The sequence below is a fragment of the Rosa rugosa genome, chromosome 4 (genome assembly GCF_958449725.1).
Source record: "Rosa rugosa chromosome 4, drRosRugo1.1, whole genome shotgun sequence".
NCBI lineage: Eukaryota > Viridiplantae > Streptophyta > Magnoliopsida > Rosales > Rosaceae > Rosa > Rosa rugosa.
Window position 1 is genome coordinate 6,053,061 of NC_084823.1, and position 25,650 is coordinate 6,078,710.

Sequence of the window (25,650 nt, forward strand, 5' to 3'; positions counted from 1 at the left end):
ATCCGGTGGGCGGATCGATACTTGTGATGCTCTCAAAGCCTCCGCTACCTGTCAAGTAAAATACAAAGGGCGTCAGAGGGAGACCGCGTTGGGCGGTCTTCAACTCTCCGATGCCTAAGTTAGTCAATGTATTTATGTTGACAAAGTGACAGTAGGTAAATATTGAATGCGTAATTAATGCGGAGAGAGGAGAAAACATTTTATAGGTGAGGAGGAGGCTGACCTCCTCCTTGTTTTCGATGTGGGACTGATGTGCTTCAGTTCCCAGTTTCAGAAGCTTCTGATGCTATCTTGGCGCGGCGCGTGGCGGCGCGTCGGAGGCGATCTGGAGGTGCCCTGACGCTGAGGTTGTAGCCCGCTTGGCGGTGTGTCTGCATGTCATTCCTTTGGTTGGAATTAGTACCTTTGGCGGTACAATGAGCGTGGCCCATTATAGCTAATTATGCTTGCAAATGTACATGTATGTACACATTTCTTGAACACTTGCTTTGTCCCACTGGGGAACCCTTCCCTCTGGATCCGGCTCTTGGGTATCTGTCCTTCCAAAATTCCTCTCAAATAATCCCCACTGTTGGCACAATAATGGTTGTAATTATATGCCTTAACCCATAATTTTCTATTATAAGAAAAAGAAATACAGCTAGTTATATGCCGAATCATCTTTTGAGCTTAGGAAACAACTATGCTTACATCAAGCAAATTCAAAGGCAGTGAAAATGATCATTTCCACTTTCCACAGTTGCATATTTGATACAGGTACACAACCACTCACTTTCAATATCATTACCAGTTCCCTTGTAAATATCAATGCAATAAGAATCAAAATGCCTAAACAGTTATGAAATCAACCCTACGAGACTTGAGAGTACCAAAATCAATCCTATCAGAATTCTGTTATCCATAAGTGGCCAGTTCCATCGACCAAATCAGTAACTGAAAATGAGAGCATGGCATACTGATAAATAGCATGAAATCTGTTCCATTTTAGAATTTGATTTTGGAAAAATAAAATAGTAGACATTGTTTGGCTCCAAAACCAGTTGGCTTGCAAACTGTCTCTTTTGAATGCGCGAGCGTGCCAGCACCGTGGGGTGCAGTCGTCGGGGCGTCCCTTGACTTGACTTCTTCTCAAACGATGTGGACGAGGAGAGCACCAACCTCGTCACAAGGTTCTTTTCTCTACCTTTCGGAAAAGGACTTTTTGCCTTACTGGTATGGGCTTTGGTTGTGGTCTCTTTGCGTTCACCGAATCGATACCCAACGTTGTAGGTTGAGCAGAGCAATCACCGGGAAGTCTGGAGAAGCACGGGTTTTGCTAAAGCGTGACTTTAGCTTCGCTGGGTTGCGAGGGCGTTACCCTTGCTTCGCTGGAAGTAACGGTGGCAGTAGCACTAACAGTCGGCTCCTGGGGAGACTGGGACTGGAAGCACGATCGCCTGGTTGGTTTGGTGGCGCTGACAGTCGGCTCTTGAAGAGACTGGGACTGGAGTGTGGTCACCGGTAAGAGAGGCTGCTCCGGGGAGACTTGGGCAATCGTAGAGATTGATTGAAGAGTTGTTTTTGTTGTATCGTTAAAGCCTCCAGGCACGGAACTAGAGTGGGGCTGGGTTGTGCTGCAGCCCACCCCAGTTTTTTGGAAAAGAATTTCAAGTTAGACAAGAAATAATGAGATCAGAAATTTTCAGCATTGACCATTCCTTCTTCAAATGCTCACAACCCGAGATAAAAAAGTCTGAATGGAGTGATTCCTCTCTTAAAACTAGAAAATACACTCATAGAGCTTTCCACCCATATAAAGTAGGTCACCCAATTTCCACTTAAGTGAAAATGGTAGCTTGTCAAAGTTGATAAACTGTTCTGCAAACTGCTGCAGACATATAGTCACTCAAACTGCTATTTCTCCAAATCCAGAAGATTGAAAAGAATGAAACCACCTGGAACAGAAACTAGACACATTTTCCCTTCTTCCCATAAAATTTCACACTACAATTAAATCTCAGTAGAAAAATATAGGCCTGCAGATTCACCGTTTTATTATGCAGATTCTGCTGTAAGATGATTCTGATATTGGTGTACTTGGTTGGCTATTGTGTAAGCTAAAGAGCACAAAATTAAAAACTATTTCTCAGGCATATGTGAGACATGCAGGTCTAAGTTCCTGCAAATTTTGAGCTCCAAATTCCCGCTGGTTTAGGAACTATAGCCTTCCAAAGTCAATCTACAGTAATTTTTTCTGTACTGACTCTCCATCAGTATTCCAATCAATATTCCATAAGTTTTACGATTCCAAATGAAAAATCCTTTTAGAGGAAAACACTAGACATAGAGATATACAATCCCACAAAATTTCAGAGCTTATGCTCTCCTGAGGTGAGAAATATTGGCCTCCAAAGTCGATTGATATTTCTGACATAAAACTGCTTAGCATGAAATAAAAAAAAACTTGAAGAATTTGGCAACCCAAGATCAGGCCCCCTCAATTTAATTTTCTGGTTCCGTCCCTGAAAGCCTCTATATATAGTCTGCTTGCTGTAGATTCTCCTTCCTAATGGGAATGAAATACTATATTTTAGGCCACAGTTATTGGCCTTTGAATCAAATCAAAACTCTTAATAGTTTTGATAATTAAAACTTATCTTCTGTCGCCGCTAGAATGTAGGCAAGGTTAATTGCCTCTTGAACCAATATCTTGGATGCGATCTTCTTCCAAGCAACGTAATTGCCTCAAAGATTGACTCTTGGATATGCACGTTATATGGTACTGAAGGAATAAGGGATGACACAATTAAGGATAATTATATCCTTCCATCTGCTCCACGTCCACTACACATTAATGCATGGACAACTTTAATTCCTTGCATATATATGTTGGTAGCGAAGGCTGATGGCCTTCCTTAATTGACCCTCCACTGCTTAATTGCATGGAAAGTATATATATATAGCCAACTTGATATTCGCGAGCAAACCAACTCGTCCGCGCTTGCATCCTTGATTATACCTTCGCGAGGACTCATATATATATATATATATATTTCCTTTTGATTCCTTAATCAATAAGAGCCCCTGCTTTCACGTCCATTGCATGGGAATCTTGTGCATTGTTTGCATATATAGGACAATTGAATCCTTCCTGAAGTGGATGGACCAACATATTAATTGTCATATGAGTGTAGCTTGCACGTCTCCCCTCTTGCACATGGTAATCAAGCAAATCATTAAATATATTGATAATCAGTGAATATCCTGTTTTGCTTCAAAATTGTTTGGTCTCCAAGTAGGCTTTATTTAGCCTCTAAACAATATTTTCCGAACTTGTCGAAAATATAGGCTTGGGCCACGGATATTGGCCCGGATTTCTTCGAGTCTCCCTCGTCAGGAAAAAATGTTATTTTGGGTTCAAACAGACATCCTATGCCTATGGGATTATCTACTTACAAAAACATACATCATCACAAATGAAATTACTTGAAAGATTTTCAGTTCCAAGATGAGACACCAAAGAGCAGAGCTTCAATATCTTGGACTCTATACACCAATTTGTCAAAACAAGATATAATCACCGCAGCTCCTAGCCCACGCTAGCCTCACCTGCGCGCCTGCCCCTACAGCACCTACGCCCCCCTGCGCACGCATCCCTGCAGCACCAACACACAATTCTCCCATCTATTCTCTCTACAATTCCATTTTCACTACAACACATTATCAGCACGAGTTCTAACCACAAACCAAAAACCTGAAAATCTTCTTCATCACCGCAGCTCCTAGCCCACGCTAGCCTCACCTGCGCGCCTGCCCCTGCAGCACCTACGCGCCCCTGCGCACGCATCCCTGCTGCCACTGCAGCACCAACACACACAACATAATGGTTACGTAAACTTCCACTAATAAACCAAAGCTATCACTAATGATAAATGGTTTTAGATCAATTAGGGATTTAATAGACCTGTTAAATATACTCCATCAAGAGTATAACCATCATGAGTGAAAGGGAAATCATTTCCAGGGGTAGAAAATGCAAATTGTTGGGTTCAAACACCACAAAACGAGTTGCGTAAACATCCACTTGAAGTATAGAGCATTGGAATGTAAATATGAGAGTTATCTCTCACCAAACTAAGACATGAGAGAATCATTCTCAACACAATTTCAACAAACCAAGAGTACACCAAGAATTTACTATAAGAATTAAGGAGATATATCAACCAAAATTTACTTCCGCCATGTGAAGTGCCAAGTATAATTATAAATAAATGGTAACAATCTAATGACACTTGTAATAGACAAATATAAGTATGGAACAACAAATTTTGAGAACAACCTGACCATTTGAACCATATGCAGTGTATAACAAACTGCCCTTCTCAACGTTTCCTCCACATTTTCGAATTGCAGAAGCTAGAAAGGTTTGCTTAATGGCACTTCGTGCTGCATAAAATGAAGGAAACTAAATTAAGGGTACCAGCCTCTTACCCCCACCCATCCAACCACATTCACAACCCCACAATCTATTCATCTTCCATGCATAAACTATGCTAGTTAGGTGATTTAACAACCTATAATGTATCTACCTTGATACCAATTTAACAAACAGAGTCCCAGCTATATCAATGTCATGTGAATGATGCATAGTTTGTGATATTTAAAATGTAAACCTGCCTATTGGATCAGATCAGAGTAGGAAATGGCCCCCCTTTGGAATTCAAATCAATTTCCTTCTTTGCATCCTCTACTAAATTCAAAGCACCAACTTGTTTTCAGGTCTGCTGATCTCTGAGCTTCAAGCAAGAAAAAATGGACAAGAAATTTTGAGTAGCTTTTGTACAAGGATTTAAAACCAAATTGCACAGAAAGAAATAAAACAGCCAGAAACTGAAACTAATATGCAATGATTTAGTGCAGGTTTGCATTTTCAACCCTTTTCCTTTCAGTTGGTGTTGGCGTGAGTCACTCTCCATAATTGTAGGAATTGTAGTATAATTAGGATTGTATATTTAAGGAGGATATCATGTAGTTAAGGGGGAGAATATCACGGTGTAATTAGTTTCCTATTAGGAATGTGTATACTTTGTATATGTACTCCATCTTTGGAGAATATCAATACATCAGAAATTCCCAAACTTTCTCTTTGTCTTTGTTCTGTTTGACTTGGTATCAGAGCAGAGATCCGTCTGGACTCTATTCGTTTGTTTCCGCTGCAAATTTGTCTTTGTACTCTTTAAGAGTTTGTCCTTTGTCTTCATCCTCTGTTCCTTTTGCCTTAGAACCCTAAAGTTTGCAATACCTTGCCATCAGCCTCTCCTTCCTTAGCTGTGTCAAATTTTGTGGTTTGTGTTGTTGCTTGAAGAAGAAGAATGACATATTTGTCCCTTAGTTCGTTGTTCAACAGTCAGGTGACTTGCAACTATTGTAAAACTGTTGGCCACTACAAGAGTCAATGCCCCAAGTTGCTAAGACTCAACTCCAATAACCCTGGTTGGAAAAGAAGTAACAATGGTCAGAATAGCAAGGCGGCAATCCAACTGGTGCAGGAGCAAGAACCTGATTTCTATAATGTGGAGGATCTAGATCAAACTATGGGTAATGTTTCCCTAACTCAGGAGAATGGAGGTAAAATTGGTGTCGCTTTAAATGTTTCTGGCTTTACTGGTAGTAATACATGGATAATTGATTCTGGTGCGTCTGATCATATGACCTATGATAAGTCTTTCTTTGTCACCTTGTCCTCCCCATCCATAACACATGTCTCTAATGCCAATGGTGAGTCCTTTCCGGTCTTGGGAATTGGGTCAGTCCAGGTTACACCGTCCATTATTCTTTATAATGTCCTCTATGTACCCTCTTTATCTCATCATCTTTTGTCTGTGTCTCAATTAAACACACAAAACAAATGCTTTGTCACCTTTTATCCTATGTATGTTATCTTTCAGGATCTGTGTACTCGGGTGATAATTGGCAAGGGAGATTTGAGGGAGAGACTGTTTCACTTGGATTGCATGTACGGAAGACCGACACAAGCACCATCAAGTCCACAAGGTCCTGTTGCCCTAACATTGAGTTCTAATCGGATGAATGAATTGTGGTTGTGGCATCGCCGTTTGGGCCACCCATCCTTTGGTGTCATGAAGAAGTCCATGCCTTCTTTTTTTTTGGGAATAAGTGATTCTAGTCTACATTGTGAAACCTGTGCTTTAGCCAAGAGTCATAGGTCTAGTTATCCTTCTAACTTTCAGTCTAGTACAATGCTTTTTGAATTAATTCATTCTGATTTATGGGGACCTTCAAAAAATTCAACTCTTTCAAGAATGCATTATTTTGTTTTATTCATTGATGACTTCACTAGATTAACTTGGGTTGTTTTGCTTAAGTCAAAAGATGCAGTTTTCTCTGCCTTTACAGCCTTCCATAATCTTGTTCGTACCCAATATGATGCTCGTATTAAGGTCTTTCGGTCTGATAATGGGGGGGAGTTTGTTAATCATTCATTTCGTGATTACTTCCAATCTCATGGAATTGTTCACCAAACCACTTGCCCACAAACACCAGAACAGAATGGAGTCTCTGAGCGGAAGAATCGACATTTGTTAGACATGGGTCGGGCCCTTCTCCTTAGTGCCAATATGCCTAAATACCTTTGGGGAGAGGCAGTGTTGTGTGCCTCCCATCTTATTAATCGTCTCTCATCTTCCTCTCTTCAAGGTCGTATTCCATTCGAGGTATTGTCTAGTTATGTCTCTATCCCATCTCTTAATACCCTTCCTGCTCGTGTCTTTGGTTGTGTAGCCTATGTCCATCTCTATAAGAACCAACGTTCTAAGTTAGATGCAAGGGCTCTCAAGTGTGTCTTTGTCGGGTATGGGACTCAGCAAAAAGGATATAAGTGTTATCATCCTCCCTCTCAACGATTTTATGTCACCATGGATGTGACATTCAGTGAGGATACATGTTATTTTCCACCTTCTACGACTCATAGTCAGGGGGAGCAGGGTGTTTTTTATGAAGGACAGTGCCAAACAGGGCCAACGATCGATCGCTTTATCTCAAACGATCGATTGGTTAGTGAATAGGAAGTGTCCAATGCCCCAGAAAACAATGACACTCCTGCAGAAATAGAAAAGGCAATTGCCGAACAGAGTGTTGTGAGTTCCGAAACAGAAAATGAAATTGCTGAATCGTCTAGCCTTCGCCATGCAACTGCCGAACAGAGCATTACAAGTTCCGAAACAGAAAAGACAATTGCCGAATCGTCTACCCTTCAAGAAGAAGCTCCTAATCATTCAGTCTCTCCCTCTCCATCAGTGGTCTCCCCTGTTCAATCTTCATCTGAGGTACGTAGTAGTTTGCCTTTATCCCATAACCCACATTTGTCTGATAGTGTTACTCCTTTAACTGATTCTACACATGTTCCAACACGAGTCTTACCAGAACGGTCCAATCGTGGCCAGCCTGCCAAGAAATATGAACCAAGTTTGTGTGCTAAGACCAAATATCCTGTAGCTAATTATGTGTCTACTCATAGGTTGTCTAAACCATATGTAGCCTTTGTGAATCAATTATCTTCTGTGTCACTTCCTAGTAAAGTGCAGGATGCAATGAAGAATGAGAAGTGGGCAAAAGCAATGGCTGTGGAGATGGATGCACTTGAAAAAAATCAAACGTGGGAGTTAGTATCACTACCTCCTGGAAAGAAAACAGTTGGGTGCCGATGGGTGTATACAGTGAAGCACAATTCAGATGGTTCGGTGGATAGATATAAGGCAAGGCTAGTAGCGAAGGGTTATACCCAGAAGTATGGTGTGGACTATGATGAAACTTTTGCACCAGTAGCAAAGATAAATACAATTCGGGTACTTCTATCTCTAGCTGCTAATCTTGATTGGCCTCTGCAACAATTTGATGTTAAAAATGTCTTCTTGCATGGTGATTTGAATGAAGAAGTATACATGGACTTGCCTCCGGGACATGGTACTTCCACTGGAGTTAAGATGGTGTGTCGTTTGAGGAAGTCTCTATATGGCCTCAAACAATCTCCAAGAGCTTGGTTTGGTCGATTCACGACATTCATGAGGAGGATTGGGTACATGCAGAGCAATTCAGATCATACCCTATTCCTTAAGCATCAGAAGGGTAAAGTTACAGCTTTGATTATTTATGTGGATGACATGGTGGTGACAGGTAATGATCTTGAGGAGATTAAGAAGTTGCAGAGTGCATTGTCAGCAGAATTTGAAATGAAAGACTTGGGGAGTTTGAAATATTTCTTGGGAATTAAAGTTGCTAGAGGAAAAGATTGTATTGTGTTGAGCTAGAGAAAGTATGTCCTTGACTTATTAGCAGAGACGGGTATGCTCGATTGCCAACCAGCTGACACACCTATTGAGCAAAACCATCGGTTAGCTGAGTATCCAGATCAAGTGCCCACGAATAAGGCAAGATATCAGAGGTTAGTTGGAAGATTAATTTATTTGTCACACACTAGACCAGACTTAGCTTATGCAGTTAGTGTTGTGAGTCAGTTCATGCATAATCCTAGTACGGCTCATATGGAAGCTGTCGTTCGGATCTTGAGGTACTTGAAGTCTGCTCCTGGAAGGGGGTTGGTGTTTTCTAAGCATAGACATTTGGATGTTTTGGGATATACAGATGCAGACTGGGCAGGTTGTATAACTGATCGACGGTCCACTTCCGGATACTTTACGTTTTTAGGTGGGAATTTAGTTACTTGGAAGAGTAAGAAGCAGAAGGTGGTGGCTCGTTCTAGTGCTGAAGCAGAATATAGAGGAATGGCTCGTGGCGTTTGTGAGATGTTGTGGTTAAGGCACTTGTTGAGAGATTTGGGGTTCAAGCAAAAGAAAGCCATGCCTTTATTCTGTGATAACAAAGCTGCAGTTGCAATTGCTCATAATCCTGTCCAACATGATCGCACAAAACATGTGGAGGTTGATAGACACTTCATCAAAGAGAAGCTGGATCAACAAATCATCTCTTTTCCTTTCGTACCTACTGAGGAGCAGTTGGCGGACATTCTTACAAAGGCAGTTTCTAGCAAGGCGTTTCGTGACTCACTTGACAAGTTGGGCATCCGTGATCTGTATGCTCCAACTTGAGGGGGAGTGTTGGCGCGAGTCACTCTCCATAATTGTAGGAATTGTAGTATAATTAGGATTGTATATTTAAGGAGGATATCATGTAGTTAAGGGGGAGAATATCACGGTGTAATTAGTTTCCTATTAGGAATGTGTATACTTTGTATATGTACTCCATCTTTGAAGAATATCAATACATCAGAAATTCCCAAACTTTCTCTTTGTCTTTGTTCTGTTTGACTGTTGGCACGTCTAACAAGCTCTAAACACAAATAGTCATCCAGACGATGAACTAAAGGAACAATGGATAGATAAGGGAGAATGGGAGAGGATGAGCTACACAACATAATGACAGCCTCTTATACCTGGTAGATGGAGAAACTAGTAAATGGCTCCTTCTCTAAGCAAATCATTTACAAACATACCAAAAGGTCATTAGGTTCTTTCAAAAGAGCACATGGCTTGATTCTTCTTTCATATTCATGTATCAGAGTTCTCTTCACTTTTAATTTTCTTAAACGAAATATTAATCCAAAAAAAAAAAAAAAAAAGTGGAAATGTAGTCCAGGGGCCAGTTTGCATAAAAGATTACTCATCTTACAATTAAATGTCAAGACTTATATTACACAATATCTTATATATAACAGTTACCTGAATCGGATAGATCCATTTGGGCCCCCAGATTTCGAAACCTGAAAAACACGATGAGAAAGTAAGTATTTTCTTTCCTCCCTGTGTATTTGTGTAATCACTATATATAACCAGACAAGGAAATACTATGATGTTCACAGCAATCACAGGGCAAAGTTTTTTGCCTGACCTTATCATAGGTCATAATATCATTCAATGCCAAAGTGAGTAAGGAAGGGATAACATCTGGATTTTCCTGAAATGGAAAGAAAATAGTAAGTTAGAGGAGACCATATACAAAACATGGATGATGAATCATCTAAATTGTGAATGGGATCTAACATTACAGGATACCATTAATTACTCTTACCTTTATAGCTTTATATAAGGTATCTTTGATACTTGCTGTTTAGTAAGGAATATGAATCTGGATCAGCAGCAGATTGTAGATGATTCCAGTATAGCATTGAGAATAAAACCATTCTAAAAACTTATATTGAAAGTCAGAACGCTGCCTTCGTTGTATCAAATCAGCAGCCTCAGCCATTTCAACAAATGTTCCTGAGCTTCTTACTAATTCCTAAGATGATATCACAACTGCAGAAACTCATTATCAATTCACTCTAATATATGGAATTCTACATCTTCTATGCTATCAAATACAAAAATCTTTTTAACTCTTCATATCTTTCGCCAGCACAATTCAAATTAATCACATTTATCCTGAGTTCATAATGCAGAAGACTGAATCATACTCAACACAAACAGTAATGAGGAAAAATTGCTCTTACCAAGCCGACAGTGGCACCAAAGCATGTAAGAATGCTCCTCCGCTTAAACCTGTCCTCATTATCAGCATCAAATTCAATTTTACTGCAACGAATTGTAGCCTGAAATTCCATATTCGGCAAAGCTATAATCACTATCTATGTAAACAATTTGATTCACACCAAAAACTAAAGAATAACCAAAGCTCTTCTGTCAATTAACAGCAACCCTTTTCTCAAAAGGCACATAGAAACACATACCATATATCTAATTTCTAATAACCCAAACATTACAGTACAGTAACCCCAATGAATCATTTTATCAAATCCTTGAAAATCAAAAACAGGCTAACTTCGCAAAGCACAGAAACGATGCCTTGGTCATAGATGGAAGGCCCCGTCTCGCTGTCTCCGTCATTTCAATCCCTGACATGACACTCTTGCGTTTTCCTCTCCAACACTATGATATACCAACCCAGCTATACCTAAACTCAGGATATACATATACATCCGCGTCCCTATGCCTATCATAACACTAGCTTGTAGAGTTACATTAATAAATTGGAAAGAATGATGTGTCACCACCCTGCAGCACAGGAACCTTTTTTCGAGAGCACTGCATTGCAATATCTGAGACCCTTACTCAGTTGCTAGCATCGGCAATTCCATCTTACACAAACAATCTGGTAAAGGGTTAACATAGAAGGGTTCTTCTGAACGGAACCTTTCTGTGCCCCTGGTTCCTAAAATGGGACCTTTTCTCTTCCGCGGGTTGCCCTGCCTGTGCAGATCAAAGTTTGAAAAGTGGGGAACACCCATCATGTAATAGATTCGAGAACAGGAAGTTGTTATTGCTGAATGTCCTTAAAAGTACACAACAACGAGAAACATGGGCTAAAAGTGATGCTGGTCGAACTTCAGAGGTTTTGGTGAGAGATTACATACCGTCTCCAGTGCAATTCAATAACTCGATTTGATAAACTTTTGCCTTCTTTGAGGGTTCCCTGCTCGAGTCTGTCAATCAGATGAACAAGGGGTTTTTCTGATGAAACCAGAGAAGCAGAAGAACAGATTCAGTTTTTGTACAGGACATCATTTCTCAAAACTTCTTTCAAGTGCTTATATTCCTTGACACATTTTAAACTGTTTTTAAATTAGTTAATATTTTTAGTTGATTTAAAATTACTTTTAGGTCTCAGAAATACAATCTCAAATACTTATCTAGCATGCCAATAGTTCCTTCACTTTAGCCCTTCGAATTGCCTATTTAGGCAATACTGGGTATAACTGTATAAGGAAGTTTTGTTCTAAGCCAATCTCTACAAGTAGACAGATAACCCCAGTAGACTAGCAGAGACAGACTATGTGAAGCTTTTGTGTGTATAAGCCTCATTTGAGCGATAATTTTGAACTCTCAACCATCTGAATATCTCACCAAGTGGTAAGTGAAGCTTTTGCAATTGTTCATGGCATGCTGCATTTTCTGTTTTGATACGGCCGTATGGGGGTTTGTTGTCATGAAGTTGAAAGTGACGATAAGAGAGGGATTGAAAGGTTTGGCAAGTCAGGATCAGCTGACCTCAATCAGGAAGGGTGATTTTAGATGAAATCAGGGAGTTCACAAAAATTGCTGGGAGTCTTGGAGTTCACAAAATTAGTAATACGGTCTTCAGTTGGTCAGTGAGGTATCTCTTTGGTCCGTATTATCACTGATCGATTAGTAAGATAATTGGTTGAAAATGATGATTAGGCTGAATCATCACAATGTGCCGATTAGTTATTGAGATAGCCAAATCGACAATTAGTTGGTCGGGGGGATTGCTAGTTAACTGATCGGTAAGGTTGTTGTCCAGTTGACAATATTGCCAGTCGGTTGAGTAGGTCTACGGCTGGGCATTTCGGCTTGAAAATCTAAAAATCCAGCCCAGCTTGACATGACATGGACCGTTCGATCTGGTCTTTGAAATTCTTTTTGAAATGCGGACTGATAAATTATAAACTTTGAACTGATCCTGGGCTCTATACATTTAAGCCCGCTAGGCCCAATATTGACACACTGATATCGGTTCTCTTATAGATTATTGCCACTCAGTCCTCTCTCTCCTTTTTTTTTTGTTTTTTTTTTGGCTTTTTCCTTTTGGTCTGATTCTTTTCTTCTTCTTTGTTCTTCATTCTTTATTCTTTTTTCTTTTTTTCTTTTTTCTTTCTTCTTTTTATAAGAGTCTGATTCCTTTCTTCAATGACTTGGTTTCTTTTTTGTAAAAAAAGAAAATTTTTTTTTTTTACATATTAACAGATTTCTATTATGCAAATTTGGTGACTCTTTTTGAATAGTGAGAATGTGGATTTACATCTTCTGGGAACTATTCTTCTTGTAAGAGGCTGATGAGTTAATTTGATATTCTGCTCCTCAAGCACATACGTAGAGAGGGTAATGTGGTTGCAGATATCCTTGACAAACAGAGTGCGCAACATGCTTCTGGGATTTGTACTTTTCATAGTCTTCCTACTCTAGTTATGGAAGCTTTGCTTGATGATATTCTAGGTGTTTCTCGACCTAGGCAAGGCTTTATAGCCATCGTGGCTAGTTTGTTTTGTTCTTGTTGGGCTTTTTGCCTCAACTGTGCTAAAAAAAAAGAAAAAGAAAAAGAAGACTTGATTTCTTTTTTATAAGAGTCTGATTCCTTTCTTCCTTCAAATCGTTAATAAAAGAGTTGATTCCTTTCTTCCTTCAAAGACTACATTTTGTGTATAGGAAATTCTACAACCTTCTTTTAACGACCGGTACAACAAGCTGAAGCACTACGCGCAACAGTTGGACCAAAATTCTGATCCCTTGTTCTCTGTCTTCGAAGAATTCAATCAAATCCCTAAACCAAAAAACCCCCCCAATTCATCTTCAGTTCTTTTTAACCCCTAAATCCGTATCCAGTCATTTAATCTCTCATCTTCGAATCCTTCATCAAATTGCTCATAGATTCTACATCAAACACTCAATCTCGCAATGCCTCCATCTCTCTTCATCTGAAACTCTCAAATTTCAAAAATTAAAATCAGCAAGATTTTCCTGATACTTTCGGATTTCTTGACTCCGCTGGTCGTCACTGCTGACTTCCGAGCAACCTTGGTGCCGAGTTGGTTCCTCGGAGCTTTGCCGCCGGTGGATTTGCAACCAATTTGCTTTTTACGAGCTATTTCTTTAGAGAAGTAAGTTTTCATAGAAAGAGAAGAAAGTTTGGGATAAATTGCGGCTTGGAATATTATTTATGTTGTAAAATGATTAGAGTTTGCAATTCTGCAGTTATTTTTTCCAGTCATTTTTATTTGATAAACATATTAAGTCGTTCAATAAATTAATTTACATATTTTATCTTCTGTTAGTTAGTATGAGGCTATGAGCGTATCTTTTTTGGGATGACTAGTATGAGTTTATCAGGTTCATTAAATTTCGATGCAATTTTAAAATGAAATAGTTTTGTCTATATTCATATCTTTTAATTAGCTGTTGTTTATAGTTGGTCTATCCTATGTATTATTTGTTGTAAAACATATGAGACGGAATTCCTGTAAAATTAAAATAAAATAATATGAAAATATCTTGAAAAATAAAATCAATGATATAGATAAGAAAATAAAATAAAATAAGAAAATAATATAATATATAGGTTTTTATATAAGAAAACTTATCGAGTCGAGGCGTGCAAGCGCACTGTCCTAAGAAAAGATTCGTCCCATACTGCACAGGTTGAATGACGAACTTCCCCCAAGATACAACAACTCTTCGAGCTCCGTCGTGCAGCTAAGAAGCCCAATTGAACCTTAATCACCCGTGCACTCAAAACGGTGTATATTTAAAATAGATATATGTATAATATGGAAGAGGACTTTAGGTGGACAGGGTGTTGTGCTAGAGTGGTTGCATGATGGTGTAGTGCCTTTTCTTCTCACGATATCCCTCACATGTATTCGACCATCTCGACATTTCATATCCGACAATATGTCTAAACCACATATGTCTTCCAACTCTAGCCATGTACCCTTATATAGGCCACACTAACCATACCATCAATAGCCTCATTAACCATATAACGGTCAAATAATAATCATATATTTAAAACATAAAACCGTTAAACCATAAATAGAGTAATAAACACAAAATGAAAATAACCCCCGAAATAAATAATGAAATAAATAAAATACATTTTAATTTTAAATCATAAAATTTCCAACATCATTGTGGCTCCTCCATGAAGCCTTGTTTTGGCTGTTGTTATCTGTCAGCAGGTGGGTATGTAATGGCCTTCTTGACATGCGCTATTATCAATAAAATTTCATTAGTTTAAAAAAAAAAAAACAGAGAGTGTAGGCCAAAGAGAGAGATATAAGAGTACCATGTCAATTTCTGAAAGTTTTTTTTTTTTTTTCAATGGAAATTTGTGAAAATTAATTATTTGATCCATCAATTACCCGGGAAGCTAGCACTTATTACTAACAAGGCTCATCCACTATGTGTGTGGAGAGAAGTTAAAGTCTGAGCTTAACTCTGGCTTCTCATAATAGTTTGCAAGTTCGCTATGTTAGTAGGAAGGCCAATATAGTGGCCCATATGTTAGCTGCTCATGGGAGTTGTCTGATGCAGGATTGTTTTTATGTTTCAGTTCCTAGCAGCTGCTATTGCAGCTGAAGTTCTAGTGGTGTAATCTGCATTTTCGTCAATAAAGGGCTTACCTCTTTCTCTCAAAAAAAAAAAAAAAAAAGGTAGTGGAGATTTTTTTCATACAACTATCACAATTTCTACTATTTTTTTGTTTTTATTATTTTATTCTCTATTTTACAATTTACTATTTTGGTTAATTATACTTAATAGTTTTTTAATATATAAGGGTTAAATCGGTAAAAAATTTAATTTTGGAGAGCAAGCTCTCTTCTCTTAGTAATAACTAGCATAGTCCACCCACTATGTGTGTAGAGAGAAGTTAAAGGTAGTGGAGAAACTTCTCCTACAACTACCACATTTTATGTTTTTTTTTTATTCTTTTATTTTCTATTATACAATTTACCATATTATCCCTATTGATTAATTATATTTTATAATTTTTTAATAAATAAAAGTTAAATTGATAAAAAATTTCAGTTTTGGAGAGCAAGCTCTCTTCTCTTAATAATTTCTATTATACAATTTACCATATTATCCCTATTGATTAATTATATTTTATAATTTTTTTAATAAATAAAGGTTAAATTGGTAAAAAAATTCAGTTTTGGAGAGCAAGCTCTCTTCTCTTAATAATAATATAGATATAAATTATCTATACTATATTTAAAAGAAGTGGTGTTGTCGGTCATAACTTAGTCTTTTTATTTTTATACCCCCTTGTATTCTGCAATTTCATTAATCAAGCCTTGAGGGCAGCCGCACCAGCCCCATTTCAAAAAGAAAAACAGTAAATAATTCTATATATCTTTTTAATTGTTTAAGGATCAAAAAGGTCAAAACTTAAATAAACAATTAATTTTCATAAATTAACTACCCACCTCCATACGAATAACCACTCACTTCACCATATCCGTAGGAATGAACATCCATAGGAATGATGGCATTCGTGCTTGGATGGCGGCTCAAGATTAGCCTCATGAAAATCTTATATTCCCTAAGGAGGTTCTATTCCGTGGAAGAGTGATTCTTGCGTGGGCCGCACCGCCATGTGGTGCGGCTGACCAATCAGTGCCCAAGCAGGGAAGTATTTTGGGTATTTCACATTTAAAAATCAGGGACAATTTCGGAATAAAGACAAAAATTTCTGGGCACTGATTGGGCAGCCGCACCGTACACGTGGTGCGGCTACCCGCACCTAAGAATTGGCCTCCGTGGAAAAGCTCTTAGGGTGTGTTTGGTATGGCCGTGCTTTTAAGAAAAGCTGGCTTCTACTTATTTCTGAGAATAAGTGGCTGAAAAGCAAAGCAGCTGAGTGTTTGGTAAACTGGCTTTTTATAAGTGCTGTCAGTGACAAAAGCAGTGGCAAAGTGTTTGGTAAACTCAAACTGGCTTGTGCTTTTTATTTGTGGAATGACCAATTTGGGCATGAAAGATTATTTTGCTTTGATTGTTTGGTAATACAATGTTGTTCAAATGCTCTTGTTATCATTTTTTATTTTTATTATGTCTTTATAAATTTTTGTTAACTTTCAATTTTTATAAATCATGGTGACCATATGATTAATATTGGAAATTTTTAAAAATAACTTATACAAATATATTAGTAACATTAATAACAATTGATTTCTGATTGGCATCAGGTAACCTGATACGCTCAAAGCAAGCGCATAATTTAACCCTGAAAACATCGTTAGTAGTATAAGCAAATAGGGATCGTTCTATTCCGGGGATTGAGGGTACACCTGTCATTGTCAAAAAAAACAAATAAAGAATTAAAATAATAAAGTAAAAATTATTATGTACAAAAATAAAATAAAGAATAAAAATATATACAAGTTAATATAAAAAGGGGGGTTTTGAGATTATAGAATTGGAATTAAAATTAAATGAAATAAAGAAAGTGTAAAAACACATATACAAGGGTGGAACACAAGAAACAAAGATCAAAACTACAATCATATGAATGAAATCCAATTACAATTCCTATAGTTGATTATCTATGTCATGAGAAATAAGTTGACCATGTGAAACATTCGAAGCAAATGATTTCCCATATTTTACTTTCCTTGAATATTTAATCTAAGTGAAAGCACCTAAATTAAACCTATTGAACATGCAATCATAGTCTAGAAAATTAGCTAATCAAGAACACATTCAATGCATGAAGAACAAAGAAAGGATGTCAACCAAAGTGCACAAACTAGTATGAAAAAGTCCATCTATTTGCAATCCTCCTTAATTGATTTCGACTTTTGTCCAAAGCCTTTACTACTTAAATCTAGCACCAATTACATGCATATATCCTAAGTTGGCCATCAAAGAACACATACATATAAAAGTTTTCCATAATCCAAAATCAATTAAGCAATCTCACATAAGCAACATAAAAATCAACATAAAGAAATCACAATTTTTATTCAAACATAGAAATTGGGCTTAAACTTTGCCCTTAATGTTATTGTTAACTAGAAACAAATTCCTACGAAATTAAATAAGGAAAAAGAATGAATTACACCGTGAGTTGGAGATGGAGATGGAGTGCTTGAAACGTTGAAATCTTGAATCTTGGAAGCAAGCCTTCAAGGTGGACGATGGAGGATATGATATTCCCGGCTCCTTCTTCTTCTTCTTCTTCTTACTTGAAAACGCAGAATTTTGCAACTAGAGAATGGAGAGAAAAATGGAATGGAAATGGAGAGACAAAGAAGATGAAATGGATGAAGGAATGTTTATTTAGAGTGAGAGGAGAAGGTGTTTATATAGGGAAGAAAAAGAAGAGTGAAATGATAAATGGAAGAAAAATAATGAAAGTGGTTTGTAAAATATGGAAAAGATGGAGTAATGATGAAATGAAAGCAAGGCATGAAGGTGTAGAAGTATGGAAGTGATGATGATCTATTGGAGCAGAAAAATATATCCAAGGAAAAAGAGAAAAGCATCTAGCTTTCTTCATGTGGGTAGGAAACATGAACATGTGGTGTTGAGCTGTTTTTAGATCAGTTTCTGCCCCTTTATTCCTTCAATTATTTCTCCAACAAGCATTCCCAATTTCACTATGACCTCTTCATAAAAAATGTTCCATTATGAGTGTAGATCACCCTGGTAAAATTTCATATTTTTATTCCATGTGGTTGGGCCGAAAATGCTGCTGGACCTCTTACAGGTCCAGTTTTCCAGTTTTGCTTCTGCAGGAAATTGGGCTGACTGTTTGAAGGCCTTCCGCTCAATTCTAGCTCTGGCACTCTTCATAAGAAACGATCCTTAGGATGTCTAGAATGGATCTGGAAAGTTTCAGCTCATTTGAAGTTCATTTGGTCCGGCGGCCGCTCCTTCTTCCTTGCTTGGCTTGGTTTTTCCTAGCCGGAGTAGGAAAATGTGTAAAATTGACATTTTAGTACATTTCCATTTTTCTCCACCATTTATAGGTAAGTGTGGACCTAATGCTCATTTCACCATCATTTACTCCAATGTACCTAAGAAAATAGAAATTGAGTTAAAAATCGATTCGTTAAGGAATTAACTAAGCAAAATGTGAGGAATTAACTATTAAAATACCACTTTAAAATGCTCCTATCAAATTCCCCCACACTTAGCTTTTGCTCGTCCCTTAGCAAAATCAAAAACTAACAAACCAAAAAGACTATGACACAAAACAAAGAAACCAACGAAAAAAAATGACTAAGTATGGAAACAAAAACACAAAGACTCAAAGAAACCAAAAACGTAAAACACAAAGCAAAACACAAAGAAAAAAAAAAAAAAAAATGTCACACATAAAAGAGTAAATTCAAAGACAAAGACCAAGATGTTGACATCACAAAGACCTCTATTGCCCTTTAACATATTGTCTCAGAAATCTCATACTTTCACAACACCAAGATTAGCACTCAATCAAGAATCAATGTTAAGCATTCGAGAGTTAATTAAAACATATGATCCACACATACACAAGTAGGACTTGGTTGTAATAATGGTGATTGGGGTTTAGCTTAGCATGCTTCAGACAAGTATGATTCATATCCTCACAAGGTATATCCACTCTTTCTTCTCTCAGATCAAGGCAATGCTTAAAAGCTTATAATCACTCATTTATATGTGAGAGAACATATTTTAAGGCAGTCAAATAGCTCACATATATAAGAAACGAAAAGCACTTTGTGAATATAATTTTTTTCAAAAGATCTCATGAAGGATATCAACTACTTGCACGAATGGACCCAAGCCATAGGTTCAACTCTTGTAACTCATCTCCACATCAAAGGCTGTCCCATCTTAAGGATCAAGAAGGTCCTCTCAAAGGTTGTAATGGGGCTAAGGCTCAAGGTTTAAAGAAATGAAAGGTAAGGATTATCAAAGTGTCCTAAAAACCTAGTAGAGCTCATATGAATGTAGAGATCTCGAAATATTTCACCAAGGCATTGCAAAAACGTCACTTCTCCATAGAGGTAATATAAGAGGGCCAAATGTCTTCATGTTGGGCCCAATCTTCAATATAAACTTCCCTTGAACTCTAGTGAAATGGACAAAGGCCAAATTTTTCTGTAGTGGGCCTTCAATTCAAAGCAAACTCCAAAATCACTAAGTATGGGGGATGAAAGTCCATAAACATATATTTTTTTTCTTTCTTTTTCTTTTTAGCCGTACACAATTTTTCTCTTTTCTTTTCATTTTTCACGGCTTCAACATATCTTTTTCTTTATGGACAAGTCTATCCCCACACTTGAACTTTCACCTCTTCTCAATCTTCATCCTTAGCACCAAACCCATGTAGTATGTCTCAAAAGATAGCTCCACTAAGTCCTTAGAACAAAGGGTAGGGTTGTAACTATACTAAGCTTCATGGTTAAGGATTTTAAGGGTGATGAACGAAAAGGCTTAATGTAGGCTCAAAGGGGCTTATCTAGGGGGGTCCCACGACGGGCACAAATGGGGACACAAGTTTATTTGGCAATGGTGGTAATTCCTAGAGAACCTCTATCCCTTCCAGAATCAGGGCCATGTATTGATATCACGTCTCAACAAGCACAAGAGCGAATTCTAGCATTCTCTAGTCCATTAAACTTAATCTATGGCAAGCAGTCAATCAAGATGAAAGAATAATGAGATCATCAAAACATCGCCAAGAAATTAAGAATATATTTTTCATTTCACTCCAAGAAAAAGGGACATGGTTCAATTATCTCACATGGCTTTATGAATCACAACTCATCTTAACATGCTCATATTCTGTACCAAGGTCATGCAATCCATATCCACTACAAGGCACACATTTTTCATATATCTCAATTAACCAAAGAATACCATGTTTAAAATCATCTCAATGTTGTGATCCTCTTTTAGTCATGATTTCAGAGATATAGAATCATCCCAGACAGTTGAAAGGCATCCTAAGACTCAAAACAAAAACAAAAGCAACGAAATTTTTTATATTTCTGACATTTTTCGATTTTTTTTGTTTTGTTTTCTTTTTATGACAAAAACTAACTACAAGCATTAATCCTTCCCCCCACACTTAAATCATACATTGTCCTCAATGTTAAACAAGTTAGAGCATGCAATGAACAATTATCATGTGAATGGAATGATTAACTCAAGAAAACCTAAAAACAAAAACTAAAAACGCAAATAACAAAGATACAATCAGAAAATAGTAATAGAGGAGATAGAGTTTAAGAGAGCAAATCTGCGTTGATGGCTCCTCCACAGCTACGGTTGAAATGGGTTGCCTCCCATGCAGCGCTTAATGTTTAAAGTCTTTCAGCCTAGACTTGTACCTCCATTTACTCCTTTGGAGGAGCGGTATGCGGGCGAGTGGCAGCCTTCTTGTTGGTTTCAGCCTTCGGAGGAGGGTTCTGATGGAGTGACATAAATAAAAAAAAACGGGGGAGGCAAGGTTCGAAACCTTAACCTGCTACACGAAACCTTTGTCCCCAACCACTGGAGCACAAGCTGTGCTTAATATAATGTGTACAAATTTTATACTTATTATGTCATAAACGAACATAATAAAAATAAACGAGAGGCGAGGTTCGAACCTCAGACCTCTTGTACACGAACTTTACACTCAACCACTCGAGCACGGCTGCTCACGTTATTATCCATACCAATCCTTTTATTTAAACCAACTGTTTCAACTGTTTCAACAATTCGGCATAAAACATCCAAGACTGTTGCAGAAACCCAGCCCAACTCATCCAAAACTGTTTCAGAAACTCGGCCCATCATGTCCAAAACTGTTTCTGAAACTCGGCCCATCAGGCCTCCACCCACAGCTACAGTGATGCCTTGATCCGAGACAGGCCCAAGTACGGCCCACTTGTGTCACGGCTTATCCCTTCCGTGATTTACGGCAGTCAAATCTGCTTTCGGCTACAGCTGTCTGCCACAGCGCCTCGAGATTCCCTCGGTCCCCTTACACGCTCTCCACGCGCCAACAACTTTTCCGGGTTTCAGGGCGACTTTAATCCAACGCGTAGAATGAATCACAGGAATCGTCCATCCAACGGTGGAGATCTGCTCACCTCGCTCTATAAATAGGTGCATTCTGAGGGCGCAACTGTTCACTCCAAAGGAACGAAAATCTCTCCTGAGTTCCAGCCCCTCTCTCCCAACTCTTCAGCTTTCCTCTTCTTTCAAAACTCAAAATATTTCTTCTTCGATTCAATCCTTCTCTTCTGATCTTCTCTCCCATCTAGTTGATTCAATCCCATCTTTCCTCTGAACTTTCAGATCTCCAACACACCATCATCATCCTTAATCCCTTTAACAACAACTCCTTCAAACACTCGACAACTTTACTCTTCGATCTTCACATCCCCTCAACCCATCACCATGGAACCACGAACTCTGCAACTGATGGAGCTACAAACCCAGCAACAAATCGAGGATGGAGGAAACAACCAAGCAGCCGGGAGTAGTGCCAACACAGATTTCTGGCGAAGCCGTGCCAGGTGGGTTCCTACTCCAGATCAAATAAGGATCCTCAAGGATCTTTACTACGACAAGGGAGTTAAGCGCCCAACTACAGAGCATATTCACGAGATCTGTCTCCAGCTGAACCAGTATGGACATGTTGAGGGCAAGAACATTTATTTTTGGTTCCAGAATGTCAGGGCTCGAGAGAAGCAGATGAAGAGGTGCAATCAGGCTGCTCAAGTGCCCATGGGAACTAGTTCTCCTGGTACTGGTGGATCCATTGATCTCAATTTTGGGTCCACTGGTTCTACTGGTGCTGGTGGATCCATCGACATCAATTTTGGGCCAGCTGGTGGATCCATTGACATCAATTTTGGGTCCACTAGTTCTACTGATGATGGTAGATCCATTAATCTCAACTTTGGTTCCACCGATTCTACTGGTAATGAAGGATTTCTTGATTTAAATTTTGTTTCATATTCTTCCTCACACTTCAACACTAATACCAGTACAACTCTTTTGGCACAACAGGAGGACAAACATCCCTGCAACAACGAGGAGGAGATCACCAGGAGATTGAAACCCTTCCATTGTTCCCCATGCATGGTGAGGACATCTTGGGCATCATGAAGACTACTTCCGAGGGAGGTAGCGGTTATGGCGGTGGCTCTCACATTTCCCTTGAGCTCAGCCTCAACTCCTACAGAGATGCAGACATGGCTTAGTATAGAGTATTATTATTATTATTATTATTATTATTATTATTTTTTTTTTTTTTTTTTTTGTAAATAGCTGAAATTAATAAGACTGAATGAATGCATTTTTTTTTTTTTTTTTTATTTTTTTTTTTATTTTATTTTTTTTTTTTTTTATTATTATTAAAAAAATATAGGACTCAAAAATATTTATAGGACACAAAATGAAAGACAAAAATATTTATAGGATTCAAAATGAAAGACAAAAATATAAATCCCTTCCCCCACACTTAAATATTGCATTATCCTCAATGTAATCAATTAAAAGCATGCAATGAAATAAGTAAGCATATAGGGATGGAATTTACGAAAATAACTACTAAAACAAAAAGAAAATGGAGGAGTAAAAGGGGAAGAGAAAGCAAATCTGATTATATTCTGAATTGGGTTGCCTCCCAAGCAGCGCTTGTATTTTACGTCTTGCAGCCAGACGGTACCTACATTAAATAAAGTTAGTAACTTAATATTAACAAAGAAATACAAAAAAAATAAACAAGTAACTATGAATTACAAACTACAAGTATAATTAACAAGTATTTTGTACATAAGACACAAGTTAAGTACACAAGTGAGTATAAAACGTAAAAAGTATTTTTACAAGTATAAAGTGTGAAACAACAAAATAATTTACACGTAAAGAGTATGCACAAGTATTTCTTTTGTTATAAACATTATTGATATCAAATCTAATTCCAAGCGGTAAATCAAGTGGACGTGCGGCCCAAGTATAGTCGTCTAGACACAAAGTCCCTCCTACATCCGTTGGGCAACCTTACTGAAATGGCCAGGTAGGGGAGGGTGAACACGAGAGGAAAAATCCATTTTGGCATGAGCTAGGCCCATTTGTAAGCACTTCTGGATTCAAAAACCCGTCATGAACGTTGTCCCCTTCCTAGACACCATCTCACATAGGATATTCTTACTAGGATGTAAAAGGTCCTAAGTGTGTTAGACAGTTCAATGAATGTTAATAAAGGCCGCCCTCAACCTTAAGGGACCTGAACTAGGTACCAATAAGGGGTTTAGGCCAATATTAATAAACACGACTTCACCTATTCCTTCTTTAATTTACAACTCACAATTAAACTCGTATTCAACAATAAAAAAAAAACAACCTAGTTAATTTAAACTAAGTATCAAACAGTTTATATACAACAATTATAAACAAAAACAAGTGATTTTTCAATCCCCGGCAACGGCGCCAAAAATTGATATCCCCGGCAACGGCGCCAAAAATTGATACGCTCAAAGCAAGCGCATAATTTAACCCTGAAAACATCGTTAGTAGTATAAGCAAATAGGGATCGTTCTATTCCGGGGATTGAGGGTACACCTGTCATTGTCAAAAAAAACAAATAAAGAATTAAAATAATAAAGTAAAAATTATTATGTACAAAAATAAAATAAAGAATAAAAATATATACAAGTTAATATAAAAAGGGGGGTTTTGAGATTATAGAATTGGAATTAAAATTAAATGAAATAAAGAAAGTGTAAAAACACATATACAAGGGTGGAACACAAGAAACAAAGATCAAAACTACAATCATATGAATGAAATCCAATTACAATTCCTATAGTTGATTATCTATGTCATGAGAAATAAGTTGACCATGTGAAACATTCGAAGCAAATGATTTCCCATATTTTACTTTCCTTGAATATTTAATCTAAGTGAAAGCACCTAAATTAAACCTATTGAACATGCAATCATAGTCTAGAAAATTAGCTAATCAAGAACACATTCAATGCATGAAGAACAAAGAAAGGATGTCAACCAAAGTGCACAAACTAGTATGAAAAAGTCCATCTATTTGCAATCCTCCTTAATTGATTTCGACTTTTGTCCAAAGCCTTTACTACTTAAATCTAGCACCAATTACATGCATATATCCTAAGTTGGCCATCAAAGAACACATACATATAAAAGTTTTCCATAATCCAAAATCAATTAAGCAATCTCACATAAGCAACATAAAAATCAACATAAAGAAATCACAATTTTTATTCAAACATAGAAATTGGGCTTAAACTTTGCCCTTAATGTTATTGTTAACTAGAAACAAATTCCTACGAAATTAAATAAGGAAAAAGAATGAATTACACCGTGAGTTGGAGATGGAGATGGAGTGCTTGAAACGTTGAAATCTTGAATCTTGGAAGCAAGCCTTCAAGGTGGACGATGGAGGATATGATATTCCCGGCTCCTTCTTCTTCTTCTTCTTCTTACTTGAAAACGCAGAATTTTGCAACTAGAGAATGGAGAGAAAAATGGAATGGAAATGGAGAGACAAAGAAGATGAAATGGATGAAGGAATGTTTATTTAGAGTGAGAGGAGAAGGTGTTTATATAGGGAAGAAAAAGAAGAGTGAAATGATAAATGGAAGAAAAATAATGAAAGTGGTTTGTAAAATATGGAAAAGATGGAGTAATGATGAAATGAAAGCAAGGCATGAAGGTGTAGAAGTATGGAAGTGATGATGATCTATTGGAGCAGAAAAATATATCCAAGGAAAAAGAGAAAAGCATCTAGCTTTCTTCATGTGGGTAGGAAACATGAACATGTGGTGTTGAGCTGTTTTTAGATCAGTTTCTGCCCCTTTATTCCTTCAATTATTTCTCCAACAAGCATTCCCAATTTCACTATGACCTCTTCATAAAAAATGTTCCATTATGAGTGTAGATCACCCTGGTAAAATTTCATATTTTTATTCCATGTGGTTGGGCCGAAAATGCTGCTGGACCTCTTACAGGTCCAGTTTTCCAGTTTTGCTTCTGCAGGAAATTGGGCTGACTGTTTGAAGGCCTTCCGCTCAATTCTAGCTCTGGCACTCTTCATAAG

The 25,650-nt window shown here is 37.7% G+C and overlaps 1 protein-coding gene and 1 long non-coding RNA gene across 2 annotated transcripts in view; both read right to left on the reverse strand.

The window, feature by feature from the left end:
- LOC133707525 (thylakoid lumenal 29 kDa protein, chloroplastic-like) overlaps positions 1-25,650 on the reverse strand; it is an 83,146-nt gene that overhangs the window by 12,041 nt on the left and 45,455 nt on the right.
- On the reverse strand, positions 470-10,075 carry LOC133707527 (uncharacterized). Its single transcript, XR_009845156.1, has 5 exons — positions 9,904-10,075; positions 9,735-9,775; positions 4,653-4,775; positions 4,319-4,425; positions 470-568 (listed from the first exon to the last, which is right to left on the reverse strand). It is a non-coding gene; the product is annotated as an uncharacterized LOC133707527 (long non-coding RNA).